The following is a 24,244-nucleotide window of genomic DNA, read 5'->3' on the forward strand; positions in this document are numbered from 1 at the left end:
ATATTTCAATGCATGGACTAGCTCTTGCCAACAGAACAATCATGCAAGCCCTAGGCACTTTTCAAAGTTTTCTAGTAGTCCTATTTTTAAAACAGTAAGAAGAAACAGGTGGGAAAAAACCAGGTGAGATTAATTTTAACAGCATATCTTATTTAACCCAATTTATCCAAAATATTACATTTCAACATGTAATCCATTTGAACCATCATTAATGAGATATTGTACATTTTAGTTTTTGTACTAAGTTTTCTAAATAAGTCATTTCAAGTCCTCAAGAGCCACATGGGCCTAGTGACTCCCCTGTTGAAAAGCCAGGCCTGGGGTTTCTTCTGGAAGACAAATCAACAAACAGGAAACAGGTAGCAGGGATTGCCTCTCAGGAAGATGACAAAGGATACAGATGGCGAGCTTACTTTGAACCGTCGGTGCATTTGTCTTGCTTGGGCTATGCACCAAGTGCATAGAATGTGCACTTAAAGAACAAAACCGGGCCAGGGATTTAGCTCAGTGGTACCGCTGCCTGCCTCGCAAGCTCAAGGTCCAGAGTTCAATCCCCAGTACCAAAAAAGGAACAAACCCCCAGCCTGATGTTTTTGAATGAAACACAGCACTGCCAAGGCAAAGGAAGCAGTGCGCCCCTACGCCGGGCAGCAGGACTGTGCTGGGGGCGGGGCACTAGAGGACTGCAGCACCCCGCTTCTGCAAACGAGCCTCCAAGAAACGACCGGACAGGACAGCCAGTGTGCTGCTGACTGGAGCACGGTGACCATCTGGTGTCCTAAACAGATGTGCGTTCAGACTGCACCTTCTGGAGGGAGTGGCTTCTAAAAACAGGTGACGAGGTGGAATCATGGAGAGTTAAAACTACCCTTGAAAATTTGGGGCTCAGGGCAGAGCATGAACTTAGATGTGAGAGGTCGAATTCCATCTCAAGGAGGAAAAGAAGGAAAGAGAGAAGAAGGCAGAGCAGCGGCACCCTGGAGGCTCTGCCAAAATCCACACACCCAGGTCCTCGTTCGTCAGGGCGTGGCTCGGCTGCAGTCGCTCGCAGGCACGTAGGGGCCAGGCTGTGTGGAAAATATGAACCTCGGCTACGTGTCACTTGGCAAGAGTAGAGTGACACATTTGAGCTGACAGCCACCGCGGAAATGTCACATGTGTGTCTTCCATCGCCTGCTCACTTGTAACTCGTGGACAGAACTCCTCCCCTCACTCTGCAAAGTGTAAGCAGTTGGACTGACAGATTGGAACAGGGCACTGCATTCTGTTATGCACACGCGAAGAAAAGGTGTGCACGTGTACACTCCCAAGTGTTACGTTTTTACCTCTATAGGTCAGGATAATGATAAAAATTATTATCCGTTTTGGTGTTTTTTCTTTTCATATATATACAGTTATGTGTGCTTTTACACGTTTCCCCAAATGGAAAGCTGAAAGTGTATTTTGTGTCATTTCTGTGATGTGAAAATTTTTAAAGCCAGTGCTCGCTCGCCAGACCCACCCGAGCCAGGAATGTCACAGGTCCCTCGGCTCTTCAGCCTCCTGCAATGGAGAAATGGCAAGCTGGGTGTGGTGGCTCATGCTACGCTGGAGGCTGAAGCAGGAGGATCAGGAATTCGAACCCAGCCAAGGCAATTTAGTGAGACTCTGTCTCAAAGCAAGAATAAAAAGGGTTGGGATGTAGTTCAGCAAGAAGGTCTTGGGTTCAATCCCCGGGACCACAACACAATGCATCATGTGAGTCCCACCCTCACGACCTACTGTAATCCTGATTACCTCCAAATACCATTAACATATGAATCTGAGCATTAAATTTCCAAAATGTCATTTGGCAGACAATGTTCAAACCGTAGCAGCACAGTATGTTCATTAAGTGTCCTGAGAATGGAGGAGAGGGCAGGGGGAGAGAGCTGATGGCAGAGTCGGCTGTGATGGTGGCCCAGAGGACAGCCCATGTGGGAAGCTCTAAGGGGAGAAGGCCCCTTCTGAGTTGTCCTGAGATGGCTGGACTTTTGCTGTCCCACAGCCATCAGCCCTTGGGTGGGGACCACCCCCAAAGGCCATGACCCTGGTGACTTCCTCTCTGGCTCTGACACAGACCTGGAAGGAGCCTAGAGCTGCCAGCCAATAGCAGCCCAAGCAATGCATTCCTCCCTGAAAGCAAACCACTGCACCCTGCACACCAGAGTCCCCGGGCTGCCATGTGACACCTATGGTTTCTGCTCCTCTCCCACTTCAGCAGCTGGGTCCTCCACTGTGGCAGAGCTCTCGTTCAGACTTCCGGAAGAGAGCAAGCCTCTTTGGAGCCTAGATGGCAATGCTTTTCTATTCCGTTGTTGCTCAGTCACTAGCGCTGCGGCTTCCCTTTTTGTCCCAGCCAAGCGGGACATGGCAGCTTCCTCTTCATCTTAAGGCAGAACCATCCTGTCCCCTCCCCATGCCACCCCAGAGCCACCACTGCCTCTCTAACACCTACACTCCTACCATGTCCCTTAGTATTCCTTAAACAGTCTAGGATTAACCAAAGGAACTTTCCCTACACCTAGGGGGACAAACACACAGTGACACTTAGAACATTTACAAAGAGCAGTTTTCCCATCCTACCATAGTGCTATGGATGGGGTCTGAAATGTCCCCTCCTGTGGTGAAGGCTGGGGATGACCACACAGGTAAGGCGTGGACATAGTCACGTGCCTTCTCGCTGCTCTTTACAGGATGGCTGTCCTTTCATTTGGGCTCTGGAGATAAAAAGTGAATAAGCAGTCATTGTCCCCCAAAGCACCCCCCATGTTATAAAGGAGTAAGAGCAAGCAAATAATGACAACGTAACATCTTAGTCCCTATAGAACAGGGGAGGAGTCCAGAGAGGCTTTCTGGAGGAGGCGACATGTGAGTTTGCTCGTGAAAGGCAAGTAGATGGTAGCAAAAGGCAGAGCAGACCACATCCTCAAGGGCAGCAAATGCTGCAGAGGGAGTAGCACTCATTCCTGGGAGGCTGGAGCAGGGGTGTGGGAGTGCGAACACCCTGATAAAGCATTTTTTAGCTGTGATGCTGCAGGCTGGGGAGCCAAAGAGGCTCTGTGCCCAGGCGAGACCCAGAGGGAGGAGAGGTCTCCTGAGGGGTGACTGTGCTGGGGCCAGAAGATGCAGCCGGGAAAGACCAGAGGCAGCCAGGTGGAAGGAAGGCTGCTACCCAGTCCTGGGAAGGGACAGAGCCAGCCAAGTGCACGGCCCAGCTCCCACGCAGGCAGGCACAGGGGTGTGATTTGAGGCAAGAGGCCAGGTGCAAATAGAATTTCCGGGACATGGGGACCAGATGAAGTTGGGGCCTGTGTTGGCTGGTTTCGGATGACTGGCCCGAGCCCTCCATCAGGGACCTGGAGGGGAGAGCCCCAGGCTGTCAGGCTTTGTGGAAATACTCTGCTCCCGAAACAGTTTTTGGTCTACAGGGTAGGTCTGCCCTCCAGGAAGAATGTCCTGTACAACTCAAAGGCTTGTGTTCAGGACAAAGAAAGTAATCTAATTTTAAAAAATCAGGCTCTCTTCCTTCCTGCTCTGCTAAGGAAGTAGGTCCTTATTTCACTTTTTGGCCACTGTCTTTCTTTCTGCAGCGGATGGGTGTGTTTTCTCTGGTACAGATGGGTGCATGTATCTAAAGGGTAGAGCTGGCAGAAGTTGCTGGCAGACCGAATGTAGGGTGTGAAGGAAAGCAAGAAGGCGAGGATACACCAGGCTTGGGTGACTGGAGAAACGGAGCTACCACTTATTAAGATGCAGAAGGCTGGGCGGACAGAGTTTAGGCTGAGATGTGTTGTGTGTGAGATGTTTTTAGACTCGAAGGTGGAGATGGAGCAAGTGGTTGAATATCTTAAGTTTCAAGACACTGCCCAGAATGCAACACAGAAAAAAAGATGAAATGGTGAAGGAGGAGATAATAGAATACACAGTCTAGTACATGTTGATTGGAGTCTCAGAATGGGGAAAAAAGGGAAAGAAAAGCAACATTTGCGGGGATAATAGCTGAGTTTTCCAAAATGACTGAAATACACAAATCCTCAGGTCCGGGGATCCTAACAAATTTCAAATGTGATAAGTACAAATCCATATTAAGATACAACACAGTGAAATTGTAGAGCCAAGAAAAAAAAAGGGCCATTGTTTAGACCTGTCTCCCAAATTTCGCACATTGGAAACGTAATCCCTGAAGTCACGTGGCACCGGTATCTGTAGGGTAATTAGGGTTAGATGATGTCACAAGGGTGGGGCGGTGATGTGATTAGTGGCTTTAGAAGGATAGACCTGAGCTAGCACACTCACTCCACCCGCCCTGGGCGTGTCCCGTGTCCTCTTGAGACTCCAGAAAGTCCCCACCACCTAGAAGGCTCACTACAGGTAGCCCCTTGTCCCTGAACCTCCCAGCCTCCAGCAGTCTAAGAAATCAATCCTCTTTCTGTGGAAATTACCCAGTGTGTAGTGTTCAGTCATAGCAACAGAAAATGGGTGAAGAGAAGATTCTAGAAGCAGCCCCGGGGGGGAATGCCTATAAAAGGATAATAGAACATCAGCAGAATGCCCAACAGCAATGGTAGAAACCCAAATACAGCCAAATGTTCTTTTTAACATAGTCCCGTAGTTGCTTAATGACAGGGGTACCTTGTGAGAGATGTGTCATTAGGTGGTTTCATCACCGTGAGGAAAGTGGAGTGTCCTTACACAAACCTGCTACACATGCAGGCCAGGGTTAGCTTGCTGCTCTGCCGCCACGATGGACAAAGCAACAAAAGACTTGACCAAGCACGCAAGAAAGGGTTGTCAACATAGTGAGACTCTGGCTGAAAAGAAAAATAGTGTAGTAAATACATAAATCAGTAACAGTCATTTATGATCAATATCAAGTATTATGAGGGCCAGGGATTTAGTTCAGTGGTGCTGCCACCTGCCTTGCAAGCACAGGTCCCAGGTTCAGTACCACACACACACACACACACACACACACAAAAAAAGCTACATAAATACCCAGTATTATGTATTATATCTCATTGTATTTTTTAAGGTTTTTTTTGAGGCAGAGTCTTGCTATGTAGTTTAGGGTGAACCTGAACTCACTATGTAGCCCAGGGTGGCCTAGAACTTGCAGTGAGCCTCCTGCCTCAGCCTCCCGAGTGCTGGGATTACAGGCGTGCACCGCCATACTTGGCTTCTTACTTTCTTGATGGTGTCTTTTGAAAAACAGAAATTTTAAATTTTGATAAGATCTAATTTATCTATTTTGTTGTTGTTGCACATGCTTTTTGTGTCATTTAAGAACTCATTCCCAAATCTAAGTTCAAACAGCCTTACCCCTGTATTTTCTTCTAAGAATTGTATATTTTTAGTTCTTACATTTAGGTCCTGGATCCATTTTGAGTTTTTGTATATGGTGTGAGGTAGGGGCCCAATTTATTCTTTTGCATGTGGATATCCAGCTGTCCCAGCACCATGTGTTTGAAAGTTTATTCTTTCCCCATTGGATGTTCTTGGCATTAACTGCTGCCTTTGCAGCACTGAGATAAAATAACCATTTACTTGGAATTTTATGCTGAGGTAAACTTTATTCCAAGAAGAAAGATTTTTAAAAGGCAATTTTTTTTCTGGCACTGGGGATCCAACTTGGGCCCTTGCACTCGTGAGGCAGGCGGAGGAACCACTGAGCCAAATCCCCGGCCCTTAAAAGGTAATTTTCGTTGTCAGTTGAGAATTTACCAGCTACTAACACTTAAGAGATGTACTCCTAGGAGGAGGGAAAATCTTTGGTGCAAGAAAGAACATTTCAGCAGCAACAGCTATCTTGCTAAAAGAACCCCTGGCCCCATTAGCAGCTACTCAGTCAGCCCCAGAGGAAGGGCCATTGTGATAAGGCACAGGCTCTCTCCTCGGGCTGCTATTCCTGGGGCTCAAGGGTTGAGATGCAGCCCAGTGGTAGAGCACTTGCCTAGCACATATAAGGCCCTGGGTTCCACCTCCAGCAGTGCAAATGGGAAAAAAAAAGGAAGGAGGAAAAAGGAGAGGGGAGGGGAGGGGAGGAGAAGGGCAGTGGGAAGGAAGGGCCTCTGGCTAACACTCCAAGAGATCACAGGGGGCCTGCTAGTAACAGCCATCAAAGACTGCTTGGCACTTAATATCTGGGCCAGCAGCCCACATGGAGACTAGGGAGGGCGCCCGGTCACCCTGGATGAACAGCTCTCTGAGCCCTAAGTGGTTGGAAGAAGATGGCAGCCCATGGCCACATCAGAACAGGGACAGCGCCCCCTTCCTCTGAGTCACCCTGGTGTGCTTGTTTCTTTGGGGGTTTTGCTTGCTTTCCAGTGCCAGGGGGTCAACCCCTAATCCTGCCTCACAGCAGGCAACCATGATGAGAAATGATTCCGCTTCTCAGCCCTGGGTCCATCTCTCCCCATCCTTCCTCCCTCCCTTCCCATTTTCTTGTTTTGTGTTTCTTACTTGTTTTTAACACAACCCTAAATCTACTCTAATTAATCATAAACTTAGTCACCTTTCCAAAATATTTGCCACAAAATTCAGGGGTGTTTAATATGAATTGACTAGACCTTATGTGCTGTGATCACGAATCAGACAAAACCATGTGAGATTTCCAGAATTGAGTTGCATATCGTTTTAATATTTGTGCATATTGTGTGGTCCTGAGACCATGAAAGATTGTGAAATTTCTGTAATGTTCTCTAGCCCTAGGCAAGAAGATACATGCATACTTTTTAAGAGGCAAAGAAATGCACAATCTGTTGCAGTGCTCAGCTGAGGTGGGCTGTTGGACCTAAGTGAGGGTCCTGAAGAGTTAGGCGGATGCTGGCTTTGACCGCCCCTTGGAGCGTAGAATCTTTCACACCCCTGCTTTATATATTGGCTTTTATGTTGTTGGTTTGTTTGGATGTACCAGGGACTGAGGCCAGGGCCACACCGAGCTACACCCTCAGCCCTTAAAAAAAAAAAAACAATTTGGGGGGGCCCTGCTAAATCAACCAAGCTGGGCTCAAACTTTCCATCTTCCTGCCTCAGCTTCCCAGAGTGCCAGGATTCCAGGCATGTGCTACCACAACTAGCTGGTGTTGTTTTCCTTTTCCTCAATCTCAAGCATGGTATCATGTTTTCCTCATTCAGCAGGATAGGAATTGCTCCAGCTCTCTGCTACTCGCAAGCTCATGTGTGGCCAAAATTTCTGATCAAAAGTAACTTCATTTCAGATCCAGTGTGGTGGTGCATGCCTGTAATCCCAGTACTTGGGAAGCTGAGGCAGGAGGATTATGGAGAGTTTAAGGTCAGCCTGGGTTACAAAGTAAGTCTGAGGCCAGCCTGGACTACATAGTGAGACCCTGTCTCAAAAAACAAGTAAATTCATTTCACTAGGATAATAATCATGTTCTTTAGTGGGTAGCATCTTTTGACCCATCTTTTTTTTTTTAATTTTTGACACAGAGTCTCACTACGTAGCCCAGGCTGCTTGAACTCTAGACTCTCCTCCTGCCTCAGGGGATTACAAGGCATGTGCCACCGTGAAGGAATTCTAATTAAATTTAGAACTGGTTAAGAATGGCCCATATTTTCTTGTAATCTGAGCAAATCTGACATTTTAGGTACTTACAATGTTTAAGAGGATTTAGCCTATTCAGGTAACAGCTATGTGATTCTACAGTTAAAATATGAAGCTTCTGTAGACTTAGGATTTTAAGTGAATTTATACTGTTTATGTATATAGTACCAGAGAGCATTCAGGAGAACTTTAAATTCGCTGGATTCAAAAGTTACTGTAAGACCTAACTGAACTAAAGTGAGTCCACGTTGGATGAGTAATGGCCCCAGAGGCCGTTGTGTACCAGTCCCCTTTGTAGCTGCACCCCTACCTTTGCTTAGGAATGTAAGACCGCAGAATTTTGTAATCTAAATCCTAGCCTCAACTGGGATTAATGTAAATTAACAGGTGAACATTTAGTAGTTCTGGGTAAATAGATAAAGATTGTTTCACTCCTTGTCTGCCCAGAAGGAATGTCTTGAAAACCTTGACATTCTGTAAGCATCTTGAGTAGACCCCACCCTGCCTATCCCCTTATAAAAAGGACCTCCGTCTCTGAGCTGCTTGGCTCCGGGAGTGCCGTCCGGCCGGACTAGTAAAGGTCTGTTCCCTTTCCAACGTGTTCCGTGTGTTCCTTCCCGGGTGACTCTCGTGGCTGTCGAGCTCCTCAGAGTGGTAGTAAGGCCCTTGGTCTTACGTTTTGGAAGCCCTCGGTGGCTGTTGAGCTCCTTGGAGTGGTAGTGAGGCCTTAGGTCTTGCATTTAATTTCTTAGATCAATGTCATTTAATATTTGAGAAAGTTACATTCCACTTTGATGCAAGGAGCCTAGCCTGTGAGTGGCTGTTTATTTCTGGGCCCCCACCCTGCAGCTCAGCAAACCTGAAATCCTAAGGCCTGGACACACCCAGACACCAACTGTCTTCCAGGAAAGGCCCCTGGGCCTTGCAGTGATAATTCTTGTGGTTTGGAACTGGCTTTTCTAGAATAGACCAGAGGACAAGAAGCCAGCTCGGCTGTTCAGTGATGTCAGAGCTCTAGATGCTCCTTGCAGAACAGTGCCACTCTTCCACTACCAAAAAAGGAACACCAGACCTGGGAAGGGAGATGCCACCCAAGCAAGAAGCAGCTTCTCCCCTGTCCCTTCCTATAAATCCCTGGGCTGAGCTAACAGCATCTGGCCTCCTGGCTGGTCACCTTGCAGTAACAGTTTTTTCTTTGCAAAATCCCAGTGCCACGGTGTCATTGGCTTCTATGAGCTCAGGCAGCAAGCCCTTGCTCAATAACCAGCCCAGACTTTGCTCAATTATTTTACGTGCTTGAGGGAAAGTGTGGTTACTCCGGGCTGGGGGTGGGGCTGAAGGTGACTTGAGGGATCAGTACTATCACCGTGGCTGTGTCACCAGGCTCAGCGACTGGTTGAGGAGAGATTGTGATGTACTTCTGACCAATGATAAAGGAGAAGCAAGTTGGGCGATAGCAAGGAAAGGTTTCCCCTGGGAAAGAAGCACAAGGAAAGAAATGTAACTTCCCCTTCAGACTTTGTGATGTCCTGTGCAGGTGCGGCTATGGTCTGGATGAGGTTAGTCTCCCAAGCATTAATGTGTGGCAAGTTGGGTCCTTGGTGTGGTAGTGTTGAGGGGTGGGCCTTTAAGGGGCTGGGCCGAGGGGCGCTAGGTCTGTAAGGGCACTGGCCCTGGGAGGAACTAAGGCTGTTTTTGTGGAGTGAGCTCATTCCCTTATGAATGAGTGCGTATAGAGGAGCGGGTGTGACCCCTAAATCGCTCCCTGGTTTACCATCATCCTGTGATCTTATACTTTCAGCCTGCAAATCTCTGAGCTAAATAAAAGCACTCCGCATCCGGTATTTTGCTATAGCAATGGAGAGCTCTCTAATGCCGATGTGAGGCCTGGAGGTGACACAGTCACCACCCCATCAGTGCACAAGACAAAGCAATGACAGTGGAGGGTGGCAGAATAGAAATGTGCAAAGAAGGAGGGTCACTGATGCTCCAGGTAACTGACCATCATAAAGACTTTTAAATAGTACGTTCTCCTTCTTGGTTCCTTCTGTAAGTTTTCTTACAGTCTGTGTTCTGTCACTCTTCTCCCCACTTTAAGCATTTCCTCCTATGGATCATTATATTAATCTCGTATCTTCTCCTTCCTAGACAAAATATCTGCTGATTCTTGTGGATTTATGTGAGGGTAAGGCTATTTTCAAGTCTCTGAAAGGATAGAGTTATTTGGGCTATTCTTGTTATTCCTAATTTATTGTATTATGGTCAGATAATATGGCCCGTACAAATTATACTCACATTTTCTTTAAAGGCTAAGTCTTGGTTGTTATAAATGTCCCACAATTGTTTGACTAGAACATGGGTTCTCTTGGAAAAAATGCTTTCTATATTTCTATAAGTTTGGGGTCTGGGGCCATGTCAAAACCTTGTCCCCTTACATGTCTGGTGCTTGGGCCAGGAAGACAGCCCAGCTGTCCAGCGTGGATCCTCTGGTGTCACACTCTGCCTGTGACATCTTTCTCCACGGTGGCTTCAGGATGATGAGACTTCATGTAGGAGAGCTCAGAGCTCAAAGGCACACGTTCCAAAAAGGATAGTGGCAGACTAGTGGCAGATAGAAGCCGTACTGTCTTTGGTCACCTAACTTCAGAAGTCACGTAGCATCACTCCAGCCAGACGATCCAGTGGAAGCCAATCACTTAGGACAGGTCATGTTCAAGGCACGAGGAGTTAGGCTCTGTCTCTTGATGAATCAAAGGATTCAAATGCCTATTTTACATCCAGCACACAAACCTGATGCGTCTACTGCATGGTAAGAGCGGGTGCATATTTATCACCTCTGTCTCCAGGCCCTTCGTTCTTCCCTGTAATCTCTACTTGCCAGTGTTTCCCGGGCACCCACTTCACTTCTGAAGCCAACTCTTCTAGGTGTCTCTAGGGCATCACGTACTCTCATTCTGAAAGGTCATCCTTCTTAGTCCTGCTCGCATTGTCTAACTCTCTTCTTTTGCTGAGTCCTGTCACGAACCCTAGAGCCACGAAGGACAATAATAAAATAACCATAATTAGTTAAATAATGATAAACCACTACATTTGGAGGCAACTTGTTAGGCCACAATATGTCACTAAAAACTACTGCCTTATTTTGAAGGCAGATTTGTAGCAAAAAAAAAAAAAAAAAAAAAGCTTATTTTGAAAGAAAAATTAAAAAAAAAAAAAAAAAAAAAAAAAAAAAAAAGAAAAGAAAAGAATTATAGTAGCTGGTATGGTGGCCTGTGTGCATGTAATTCAAGCTATGTGAAACACTGAGACGGGAGGACACCTAGAGCCCAGGAGTTTGAGATCAGACCCAACACAGCAAGATCCCATCTCAAAAAGCAGAAAGAAAGAAAGATAGTAAGGAAGGGAGGAAAGGACCAGGCCTTGTGGCATGAACCAATAATCCCAGCACTTGGAGGCAGAGGCAGGAAGATTGCTGCAAGTTTGAGGCCAGCCTGGGCTACATAGTAAGGTCAAGGCCAGCCTGAACTACAGAGTGAGACTCTGACTCAAGAAACCAAAAAAGAAAAGAAAAGAAAAAAGGTCAGAGTAGCCTATTCTGCTCATTCAAATGAGATATTGTCCCAAGCTTGCACGGGGTGTGGGGAAGAAGTCTAGGAAAGGTAATATGGGGCTTGAGGGCAGAGAGTGCTGGGGACTGAACGCAGGGCTTCACAATGCTAAACCCAGACTCCGCCAGGGAGGAACAAACCCAGCTCCTATGCCTTTTTAAAGCCAGTCTAATAGGTACCAAGCCCCAGTGATTTTTCCATACAGACAGACATATCAGTGTCTTTGTGTCCCTCAGCCTTTCAAATCCACGGGATGTGATTCAATTCCCAGAGCCATGTGCTCTGGCTAAATTGATAAAGCCAGGTTTGGGGCATCCACAGCTGAGGACTCGTCCCCTCCAGAGACTACAAGGGGCCCCCTTGAGAGGCTGTTCCTTTCTGTGGTGCAATATTTAGACCAAGATTTCGAAAACCGTAGAGGAAGAGGGGTGCATGCTCTTCCTTCCCCATCAGAAGGGTTTTGTTCCTGTAGTTTTGCATGGCCTTCAGGGAGAGTGCCAGTGTTTGGGCTCAGCTCGGAGGAGGAGCAGGCAGCCGTGGAGAAAGGGACCTGACACAAAGGGGTTTGAGCTGATGTGACAGATGAGAGCGGAGAGCCAAAGGCCCTTCTGTCCCGATGCTTCCGGCCTCTCCGGAGCACTCCTTCCCCTCGATGTAGACCAGGACCATCCTGGAGTCGGGGCCCCATGACACAGCAGACAAGGAAGACCAGAGTTCCCTATTCTCACACAGAAAGACACAGGGAATGAGGGCCGGGGATTTAGCTCAATGGTTCTGCTACCTGCCTTGTAAGCACAAAGACCCGAGTTCGAACCCCAGCACCAAAAAGGCCGGGGGGCGGATGGGCAGAGTGACAGATGGGTTTCGTGACTAGCAGAGGGGTTGGGTTTGAGCTTCTGGGACCTCTTTGGGTCACAAGGAGTTCCAATCTCATTGGCCCACCTTGAGGGACAGAGGTGGCAAGATAAAGAAATGCAAGTGGAGGTCAGAAAGATCTTGCATCTGAGCCCCTTTCTTCAATTCCAAGTACCCAGCATGACAAGGCACCATTCCTCTGGCAGGGGGATGGGGGTCATATTCTGAACCCCAACTAAAGTTTATGCTTCTGAAAGGCTTTTCATGAGCAAAATACTTCTTTGGGGGAGTGCTTATTTCTTACTGAAAAATTTAAGGACAGGCCTTAGTCAAGCACGGCAGAACACGCCAGTAATACCAACACTCTGGGAGGCTGAGGCAGGAGGATTGCAAATTCAAGCCCAGCCTGGGTGCAAAGGCCCTAGGTTCAATCCCCAGTCCTGGTGGGAAAAAATTGATAAGCCTCTACCTGGAAGCATTAAAGTGTAATCTTTTTTTTTTTTTTTTTCAGTCCTAGGGATGGAACTCAGGGCCTCATGCATGCTAGGCCAGTGCTCTACCAACGAACTACATTGCCGGCCTAAAATGATGTCTAAATTGAATTTTTTTTTTCAGTGCTAGGGATAGAACCCAGCATGTTGTGCGTGTGGAGCAAGCATTCTACCACTGTTACTTCTCAGCCCCTTTAAAATTTTTTTATTTTGAGACAGATTCTTGCTAAGTTGCCCAAGCTGGCATTGAACTTGTTATTCTTGTGCCTCAGCCTCACAAATAGGTGGGATTACATATCTGAACCACTACGCCCAGCTAATTCTTTTTAATGAACAAATGATAGAAGAAAAATATACCCCGTTTTATGTTTAGTTATCCAATCTTCTCAACATAGCCAAAAGTTAAACATTTTTACATTTCTCATTAGGAAATCTTTGAAGTTTGAGACTACAAAACACACCCCAAAAATGCTAAATAAGTTTTCAGGATAAATTCATCTAGATGTCCACTTTTATGGCAAATGAGATCCCAAATGAAATGTAAATTAAGTCATTCTTTTTTTAAACAATGGCAAATTTTAACTAGTTTTAGAATTTTCTTCAAAAAATAAGGATGCTAGAAATATTGAATACTTTTTAAAAAGTAAGACAGGGGCTGAGCATGGTGGCGCACACCTGTAATCCCAGAACTCGGGAGGCTGAGGCAGGAGGATTGCTGCGAGTTCGAGACCAGCCTGAGCTACATAGTGAGTTCCAGGTCAGTCTCAACTACACAGTGAGACCCTGTCTCAAAAAAAACCAAAAAATAAATAAATAAAATAAAAATGAGACAGTAAAAAGAGCAGAGATTTTGTAATAACCTCACACACCTTTATTCATCCAGGATTCATTCAACTAATACTCATTGAGGGCCTGATATTAATAATAGGCACTTTGATCTCATTTATATGTCAAGAACTATGTTATAAGTTTTAAATATCTCATCTAATCCGTCTAAGAGCATTCAAGGTATATTATTTTCTTCCTTCTTGCTGTTCAGATGAGGAAACTTAGGCACAGACAATCTGAAGAACTTTCCAGTTACTCAGTGACTGCACCCAGTTTTGAGCTGGTGGTACAGGTCCGAAACTGTTTTTTTCCCTATACTAAGGATCAGATGGGAGCCAGGGGCACTCTACTCCTTGAGCCATATCCCCGGCACTTTTTATTTTTTATTTTGAGACAAGGTCTCAATAGGTTGCCCAGGCTGGGTTCAAACTTGCTACCCTCCTGTCTCAGCCTCACAAGTAGCTGGTCTTATACCATGCCTGGCTGAACGCTTCTCTAAATGCTTCTGTCTGCTGCCACCTTCACTTGTCCAGCCACAGATAATCAGATGTTTAGGATGAGTTCTCCACTTTGGGGAGCTGACCTGGAGTTGGAGAGGTAAGAGAACAAGCAGGGTAGGGAGGCATGCTTGCTAGAACAGGTTTGCCGGGTTGGAGTCAAAAAACAAAACAAAACTCAAATGGCTTTTTTCATTCAAGTTTTCAGAAAACATTTGACGTTTGAAGCCTACATGGACGAGACAGAGTATCCCGTGGGTTCCCCATGTCACTACTGTCCGTGTACGGCTAACTTGTTGTCACTGAAACCAGCTCTTTCTTCCCTCTCCCCCTCCTGACCAGATATTCTGAAGCAAACCCCATATATTATATTATTTAATCCATAAATACTTTAGCATGTATCATTGAAAGAGAAGGGATCCTTTTTTGGCTTTGTGTTTGTTTGTTTGTGTTTTGGTTTGTTTTAAGGGTCTCTCAAATCGCTCAGCTGGGCCTCAAACTTGTGATCCTGCTGCTGTGACTTCTTGGGTGCTGAGATTACAGGTGTGCATCGCCACGCCCAGCCCAAGAAGGGATCTTTGTGAACGTAACCGCAACACCGATATCACCCCCAAAATAGTTATCAAAAATACCTTCACATCGTTCGGTCACTACATTCAGGTTAAATGCTTCAGGATACACATGCCCAGATTAATAAAAAGCCTAGTTTCTCTCTTAGGGCCCCTTGCCTTGGTGAATTATCAAGAGGCCAGGTTGATTCCTTCCAAGCCCTGCTTCTAAAAGCTAGAGAATCTGAACAACTCCCTAACAGGTACACTCTTGGGGTGGGGGGTGAGGCAGTGCCTTGCTGTGTAGCCCAGGCTGGTGTGGAACTCTCAGCAATCCTCCTGCCTCGGCCTCCCAAGTGCTGAGATTACAGGCATGAACCATTGTGCCAGCTGCCCCTGGAATTTTGTTGATAAAAATGTGATCCTTTTTACATCCAACCACCCTGATCCACTGCTAGTCCAGTGCCTGGCCAGGCCCAGTGGTTGCAGAGGAGGGCCAAGAGGTGGAGTTCTGTGTATGACTCTGTGCTTCCCCCAAACAGTCAGCTCTTGTTTCCACCACATACCTGAGGCCTTGCAAGCCCACCTCCACCCCAGTAAGCCTCTGTCTTTCCCAATAACAGTTTTATCACTACCCTGAGCCTAGGCCAGCTTCTTCCTTCTTGAAGAATTTCCCAAGGGTCCTCAAGTCCCCTCTCATGCAGCTGACTGCAGCCAGGACCCTCTCAACCCACGAGAGAAAGGAGATTCTGCAGGAGCAAGGGCTGGGGCTTGGAGCCTCTGACCTCAGGAATGGCATTGTCCACATGTCCTTGCCCTGGCGGCGGCGGAGGGGGGTGGGGGGGGACTCTGCACACTGAGGGCCCCGCCCACCCAGGAAAGGCAGCCCCGGAGCAGCAACAGAGAGGTCCTGCGGCTACTCGTTACCCATAAGATCTCTACAGGTAGGAAGGGTGACCGAGGTCTCTGAGAGGACTGCTACCTTCTCCTAGGCAGACCAAGGTTGATATTTTGTCCTCCTTTTGTTTGCTATTTAATTTTAACTAAGTAATTTTTATTTGGCCGTACTGGGGATTGATCCCAGGGCCTTCACACTGAGCTACATCCCCAGCCCTTTTTTGTTTGTTTGTTTGTTTGTTTGTTTTTGTTTTTGTTTTTTGAGACAGGGTCTCGCTAATGTAGTTCAGGCTGGCCTTGAAATCTCGGTGATCCTCCTGCCTCAGCCTCCTGAGTGTGCCACTATGACTGGCAGAACATGTACAGATTTTTGGGGGCCCATATTCCTAAAAAAATGTACATTGCGTTAACATTATATTAGATATTATAAGTGGCCTAAAGATGATTTAAAGAATCCGAGAGGGTGTGTGCAGATTACATAAAAACACCACAGCATTTTGTACAGGGACTTGAGCACACACAGATTTTGGTACTGAGGGATGGGTCTTAGCCCCAGTTCCCCACGGATGCTGAGGGGTGACTGTGAAGAGAAAGTCTCCCTTCCAGCCTTGCTCTCCACCACACACAGCACCCCCCAAAACAACCAATCCTATCAGCTTTTCCGGTGCCTTCTTCATAGATACTCTGTATCTACCCCAGCAAATACACACCTGTCCCTTCCTACGGAAGTAGTAGCATATGATACCCAATGCCTACTCCTTGGTTTTTCCACTTAACAGTGTATCTTCACCATCAGTCTTCAGGGCTTTGTGTTCTTACCACAGCAGCAGAACATTCTGAAGTGTGAATGTACAGTTGGCCTCTGTGTCCACAGGTTCTATACATGAAGATTCAACCAACCATAGATCAAAACCATGCAGAAAAAAATGATGTCTCTCCTAAGCACATACAGACTTTTCCTTGTCTTAAACAATACATATGACAATTATTTACCCAGCATCTGCATTGTACACGGTATCATTAGGCATCCAGAGGTGATTTAAAGTATACAGGAGGACATGGGTCAGTGTTGTACACATATCACGGCATCTTCTGTAAGAGACTTGAGCACCCAAGGATGTTGGCATTTGCAGGAGGTCGTGGTTCCAATCCCCTACACACACACACACCAAAGGATGCTGTACTTCAAGTTATATAATCAAAAGTCTATTGGTGTATGCACAGGATGTTCATAATCCAATTATTAATAATGGCCCGGTGTTGTGGCTCACACCTGTAATCCCAGCACTCGGGAGGCTGAGGCAAGAAGATCATCATGAGTTGGAGGCCAACCTGGGCAACAAAGTGAGTTCAAGGACAGCCTGAACTATGTAGTGAGACCCTGTCCAACAAACAAAAAAACAAACAAATACTGAACTATGTAAGGAACATGTGGGGTGGAAAAGGTGAATTTTTATTTCAGTTCTTTAAAAATGCTCTTCAACTTTTTTGTTCTTCCCCTACGCATCACACCTTCCCTACACCTTTAGCTCCTTTCTTCAAATTTCTAAATGTCAGTAATCTTATTAGAATCTTATGCATTGTTGCAAAAAGGGAAAAGAAAAAAATGTGAGAGAATGAAAAGATGAAAATAAAGTGTTTGTAGATGGGGAGGGGAGGAGGGGGTGAAGGGAGGGCAGAGGTAAGGGGAAAAAAATTAGAATCAAGACTTGCCATGTAAAGATAACTGTACTATCCCTAAAATGTACCAATAAACTCAATAAAATTTTTTAAAAAATGCTCTTCAACTAAAAGACTCCAGTATTAAAATGGCATTTTATATACTACTTAACTAGTAACATAAGGATCTGGCTTTCCAAAATAATGACAGATATACTACAAAATCTGACTCAGTTTTTAGGAACAAAAACTATAAAGCACTTAATTAAAGTAAAAATCCACATCAAAATCTCCATTGTCTCAGAAGATTGGGTTTAAACTAGGACAATATTACTCCCAGCACAAGTCACTGGTTTGCTTTTGGGTTGGAGGGGTGGAAGGTGAGTACAATGCAATTAAGGCAGGAAATTTTCCCCAAACAGGCCATGCACACATGGCATCTTTCCCCACCACACTTGATGCTCTGAATTATTAATTCAGATGCTAAATATATAGTTCAGAGTGTGAGGTTATATATAACTCCAGATACTGATAATCTGAGTTTTGTACCTTCTCAGGTTTGAAAATTGACTTGTAAAAACAGGATTTCTTCTATATTTCTTCAGAAAACCATACCTTTAACAAGGATGGTGAATCATTTTAAACTAACCCGAAGTGGCAAAAAGTCAACTAAGGACTGGGATAGAATCCTAAGGAGGAATTGGGAAACTAGCACCATCTATGATTATCTCTTGGGAGTTTCACTCTCACGCTCAAGCTTTCAGAAAATCCTAGCCAGAAATATCGGGAAAGACATGGGGTTTGACATTCACTGGATCTGGGTTCAAATCTAGATTCTGCCCAAACCTAAGATATGAAGATATTTTGCAATAATTAAAAAGACATGTGCAGACATTTTGTGAAATGGTACCGCAGCACCACATGTAAAGGCAAAATATTGGAATCATTTTAAATGTCTGTTGAAACAGGTTTGGAAAAACAAATTATGAAGCATTTATAATGTGAACTGATCTAGCCAGTTTGATCAGGCTCACATGAGTTTCTCTTGTAGCCACCAGCAGTCCCAGGTAAGTGGAGCCTACTTATTCCTTACTTTACTTCCGGGTAATAATGAAAGCAGGTCTCGGGCCCAAATCAGCCACAGATGTATTAGCAAGCAGGTGCACAACACTTATGCCATCTCCTCAGCGGCTTCAGGGGAATTCCAGCTCTCAATGCTTGCATGCAATGTACATTTGAGGCAAAGGCTACAGAGTTCTGGAAGCAGAATTCTGCTAGCCTTGTAGACAGCAGCAGGGAACCAGAATATCCAAATTCATGGCTGGACAAAGAACCCAGCAGAGACTTAGCCTTAGGTGCCACTGAGCACAGGCCCACATACCTGCCTAGATTCCAACCACCCCATTTGTGCAAGGATGAGGAATCCTAAAATAAAGTTTATCTAATCCATATACTTTGAATAGTTCTCAATTCAACAATCAGAGCCCCCACCCCCACCCCGGCGCTGGAGCTCAAACCCAGGGCCTCTCCGCCACTGACCACACCCCCAGCCCAGTAAGATTCCTTTTCTAATAGCCATCAGGCAGATTAATTTGAATACTAATTATGCTTTTCAACAAAACATCTCTTGTGGATGGGACATAAAAGTAATGTGGATGAAATACTTGGCAGGTGACTTTTTTCATTCACTTTTGAGGTACTTGGAATTGAACCCAGGAAAAACTGAACTACATCCCAGTTCTTTTACAGGGTCTTGTTTACCGAATAGGCTGGCTTCAAACTCACTATCCTCTGGCCTCAGCCTCCTGGGTAGTTAAGATTACAGATGTGCACTGCTAGACCCAGCTGGACGGTCACTTCTCTGATTAAAACTAGCTGGCGATTCCTGGAGTGTAATTTCCTGCAAAGGGCAGCTAATTGCTCTCAGAGGGTAGTTTAGACCAAATAACATACATATTTATAACACATCGTCTGTATTTAGAGTAAATTACCCTTCTGATTTCTCTGAGCGCAGGCTAGGACAAGCAGGAGAGGGAAGACCTCGAACCGCTCGGAACCCAGAGACCTGTGGGTTATTTTCAAGGTGCACTGTGGGAAATTCTTTGTGCCTACAGTACAGTTAGCTACTCTGTTATCTGTTGGCTTTGAAAGGACCCCTACACAACGTGGAAGCAAGACATAAGTGGTTTTCTAGGCCTTTTGCCCTGAGTGGTCACCATGTGTACAAGTCTCACTCCCTCCAACAATCAACATTTACCAAGGAAGAGCTCTGGAAATTTCTCGCTACCCCAAAGGCTACACAAACTGCTGCACCCCCCACACCCGAGTTCTCTCATCATGGGATGTCAGGCGAGTTTAAAGAGGATGGAGAACCAGTTCTACAGAGGAGGAGAAAGCGAATTTACCTTGCCAACCTACACCACCAAGAAATTAGGAGGTAGAGAAAAGTAGCAGAGACCTCGCGGTACTACCGTGCCGAGGAACGCAGAGATGGTGTGAACCGAGGGTATAAAGAAACAGAGCCAGGCCAGGGATTTTAGCTCAGTGGTGCGGCCGCCTGCCTTGAAAATGCAAGGTCCTGAGTTCGATCCACGGTATCCAAAACAAAACAAAACTTAAACGGAGCCCATCAGCACAAACTACAAGGCTGAGGGCCCCACCGAGGAGGCCGACTCATCTGCAGTAAAGAGTAAGCAGTTGATCTTACAGTTCCAATTCTTGGGTGGTGACACAGAACATGCCCATTTGGTGAAAGGCTTGGATTTTTCTGCTTCAAAAAGTCCACACTGAGATTGCTAGCAGAGAGAGAGAGAGAGAGAGAGAGAGAGAGAGTTGATGAAAAAAGGCACAGAAGGAAATCAAGGATAAGGATCTTGAAAATAAAATCAAATTTAAACACATCTTGGCTGGAGTATTTACCAAAGAACAAAGCATGTAAGCAGAATGAACTGTTTTTGCAGGGTTGCATGACTTATGTGTTCAACCTGGATCCTGATGCTAACTTGGATATCCCCATCACACTTACCCGAGGCAAGCACAGTTGCTCCACCATGAAAGCCCAAACCATGCTGACAATAAAAGACACTGTCATCAGCAAGCTCAATCCAGGTCTTCTTGAGGCAGCAAACCCTTGGGGAGAAACCCAAGGAGGATAAAGGGAAGCTGGGAGAGAAGAAACCTCCAGAAGTCAGCATGAGCATTTGTAAAGACACTGGGGATTCCATACCCCACATGACCAAGATGCCTCCTGACAAGGAGGTGGAGAAATATCAGGAACAGGAGCATGGTAGGAAGAGAGACAGAGACCAGAACCGACAGTGGGTGCAAGATCAGCGTCACAAGAGAGGGGAGAAAAAGAAGAAGCACAGCAACTTTGCCAAGCCGAAAATGGATAAGCCCATGGACAAAGGATCTGGATCTTCCAAGGGGTTCATCAGGTCCATCAATGAAAAGCTTGCTCTGTCTGCTGGCTGGGAGGACACTGAATTGCCAAAGAAGCCAGAAGTCAAAAGGCAGCTGGGAGAGTTCTTCGACACATCCAGTAGTTATGCAGAGTGCTACCCAGCCACGATGGGTGACACGGCTGTGGATAGTGATGAGGGGGTGGAATATAACTAGAGCCTCCCAGGTCACTGGGATTTTCATACCCAGGAAGAATACAGTGAGTACATGAATAACAAAAATGTTCATCCAATGCTGTGTCCCAGTGTGAGATCAAGATGTCTGAAGGGCAGAGATTCATAGCCAGTAGAAGTGCGATTCTTTTTTTTTTCTTTTTTCTTGTACCGGATTTGAACTTGGGACCTTGCACTTTCAAGGCAGGCAACAGAACCACTGAGCTAAATCCCAGGCCCAAGAAGTGTGATTCTTTTTTTGTTTTGTTTTGTTTTTTTGAAACAGGGTCTCGCTATGTAATTCAGACTGCTCTGGAACTCACTGAGTAGCCTAGGCTGCTCTCAAACTCGCAGCGATCCTCCTGCTTCAGCCTCCCAAATGCTGGGATTACAGGCATGCACCACCATGCCTGGCTTAGAAGTGTGATTCTCATAAGGACAATAAAAGCTAAAGTTGAAACTGGATAGTAGAACTTTCCTGTTTTGTTCTTAATGCACTTCTTCCTCCTTGGTTCTTTCTTGAGATGCCCTGATGATGATGATGACAATGATGACAATAATCATCATTGTAGCTAGGATGGCCAGGTGCTCATAGCCAAGCACTGTTTAAGTGCTCTCTCCATGTCACCTCGTTTCATCCTCACACCATCTATGGACTAGACACTCTGTCAGCCCCATTTTAAAGATGAGAAAGTTGAGCACTGAAAGGTAAGGTTGACTTGTCCAAGGTGACACGGACAGTTGAATAACAGAGCTCATATCTTGCAAGCTCTTTATCCAACACTGCTGTTAGACACCTTTGGATCTGCCAATAAAATAGCCTTATGGTGCTGGACATAGTGGTTGGCAGGTTGAAGTAGGAGGATCACAAGTTCAAGCCCAGCCTGAGCAATTTAAGTGACTCAGTAAGCCCTAGTCTCGAATTCAAAAAGGGCTGGGGATGTAGTCCAATGTGAAGTTGCTGGGTTCAATGCCCAGTACTAAGGTCGGGGGAGATCTTAAGGTAATCAAATGGGTCACTTGCAACTAAATTATGTCTGATTAAGCCACATGTGTATAGGTCACACATGGGAAGTGTGGGGAGCTTTGATAGACATGGACCTAATATGAATACGAGAAGGAAGAAAGCAGTGGCTGCAGAAAACAGCTCCAGGTCCAAGCATCACTGCAGGTCACAGGGCCTGCAGGGCTGAGACCTGCTGGTGCTGGACTTGCCTGTGGACAGGAGGGGAGGAGGAGAGGGCCTGTCGGGCCGAGAGCACCCACACCCAAGCCAAGGCGAGTCCATAGAGGATGGAAGGAATGCATCCAAACTCTAGCTGATTCAGATAAAAGCTGAGGAAATATAAATAAAGCATGAGCTTCTGATAATGTGTTGACACTGGCTCATTGGTTGTGACAAATATACCAAACACACGTAAGATGATAGGGGACATTTGGGTACAATGTATATGGGAATCTTCCATACTATTTCTGCAACTTGTCTGTCAATTTAAAACTATTTTAAAACAAACCAAAAAACTCAAACAAACTCCAACTAGAGGCAGATCCTGGCTCCCAGAGACACTGTGCAGTGGATGAAGGAGAAAGCACAGGCTTGACCAGAAGTCCAAACACCAAGCTGTGAACAAAGCAAGGCCGTGAGCTCCTGAGGGCAAAGCCTGGGTCTGATCTGCCCTTCTCTTCCCAGTCGATGGCACCTGTAGTTCTCACCAAAAATCAGGATCTGTGCAGAGGAAATGTGTGTGAGGACAATGACAGAACAAAGCCAGTCTCCCGTGCTGTGCTCTCCGGCCTCCTTACTGAGAGCGATTCAGGGCAAGGCACGGCTCCTGGTGTGACCTCCCAAGGGCCAGGATAGGTGTCTGGAGACTAGAGATGTTTCATGTAAGAAATGATCCCATTCATAAAGAAGGGAAGTTGCTGCCACAGGTGATGAGAGAAGAGAGCACAGTTGGCTTCCTGATGCTGGTAATGACCAGTTCACACTCCCAGGCCTAGACGCTTCCGCTTCCACTTCCGGTTAGCAGGACAGCAGGATGATGCTAAGAATGTGCTCCTCCAAAAGACAAAGGGGCTGGAAGACACTGGTGGAAGGGTGAGGGAGGAAGGGAGGGAGTAGTGAGCGGGCAGGAGAAACATGGTCAGTGAAAGCCGACCCCAGGGGCAAGGATTTCCACAGTGGCAGTCAGTGGCCCATCAGAGGAAGGGAAGGCAGGCAGCCACAGGGGGACTGCCAGGAAAACAGCCAAGAGGTAAGGAACTCAGGCTGTGGGCAGGAGAAAGCAGAATGGGAAGGCACGAGGGAGCTGCCTGCAGTGCCTGCAGGGCTAGAGGACCGAGGGTCTGCTGAGGTGGTGAAGCCTCCTGACCAGCTCCTGTGGGCTCCAGCAACTGTCCTGAAAAGACTTGTGAGCCATGGTCTTGCCCTGCCCTTGCCTCTGTAATTATGTAGAAATGGAGCTTATTGGAGTCCCTCTGTACTGTGCTTCAGATATGGTTTAGGCCACAAAGGTTCACGAACTGGAAGATCGGCCCCCAGTGCATCAGTGTCAAGGTGGCGGGGGGCGAGGTCCTGGCAGTGCAGCCCTCCGAAGGGATTAATGTGGTTCTCTCAGGACCCTGGAATCTCTCCAGCTTTCCGGCCTGCCACATGGCTTCTCCTGCATGTAACTCCAGCCCTGGTGATGCTATCCTCCCTGATACCCTCACCAGAGGCTGAGATGATGGGGTGGCTCGGTCTGGAACGTTCAGCCTCCAAACAATGAGCTCAATAAATGTTTCTCCATAATTACTTGGCCTTGGGCATTTTGTCATAGCAATAGAAACCCAAAATGCTCTGCTCTTATAAGATTTCCTTCATTTCAGCCAGGTATGGTGTCTCATGCCTGTAATCCCAGCACTTGGGAAGCTGAGGCAGGAGGATCACCACAAGTTCAAAGCCAGCCTCAACTACACAGCAAGACTCTGTCTCAAAACATCAAAAAAAAAAAAGATTTCCTCTTTTCTTAATGTATGAATGTAAATAATTGTTAGTTCATTCATTCATCCATTTATGTTATGTTCTAACAATGTGCTCTACGAACACTGGTCCTTGCTAATTTGAAGCTGCACAGGGGGAAATAAACTCTACTCCTTCAAATGGGACATAAATTCTCAGCTTATTTCCCTACAATTTAGTGGCAAGTTATCATAGCCCAGTGTTTACAACATTGTAAACATGCAACACTGGATAAAGGACTGAGTGAATGAGTGAATGTACAAAGTGACAGTGGTTTCTATTCATGTGAGTTTCAATAAGCTCATCGACAGATACAAATGGAAATAATCTGTTTTCTTTTCTTTTCCTGCCTTCCTCCCTCTTTGCCCCCCCTTCTTTCTTGGCTTTTTGAGACAAGACTCACTACATAGTCCAGTCTGGCCTTGAACTTGTGATCCCCTGCCTCAGCCTCTCTAGTGCTGGGATAACAGGTGTCAAGTGTGTTTCAGTGTACCCACCTCTGAGAATACCCTACTTCAAAAAAAAGAGTTCAGCTAAGCGGCAGAGCATACACATCACTCACAAGGTCCTGGGTTCCATCCGACTACCCAAAAAGAAAAGAAGTGTAATTTATACATGTTGAAATGTGGGAATCTTTTTTTTTTTTTTTTTTTTTTTTTTT

At 46.1% G+C, this 24,244-nt stretch overlaps 1 pseudogene; it reads left to right on the plus strand.

Moving 5' to 3' along the window:
• Window positions 1–20,586, plus strand: part of LOC104870560 — a 42,155-nt pseudogene extending 21,569 nt beyond the window's left edge.
• Window positions 20,587–24,244: the final 3,658 nt, after the last annotated feature.

Source organism: Fukomys damarensis, unplaced genomic scaffold (genome assembly GCF_012274545.1).
Source record: "Fukomys damarensis isolate Sample0158 unplaced genomic scaffold, DMR_v1.0_HiC HiC_scaffold_39, whole genome shotgun sequence".
Taxonomy (NCBI): domain Eukaryota; kingdom Metazoa; phylum Chordata; class Mammalia; order Rodentia; family Bathyergidae; genus Fukomys; species Fukomys damarensis.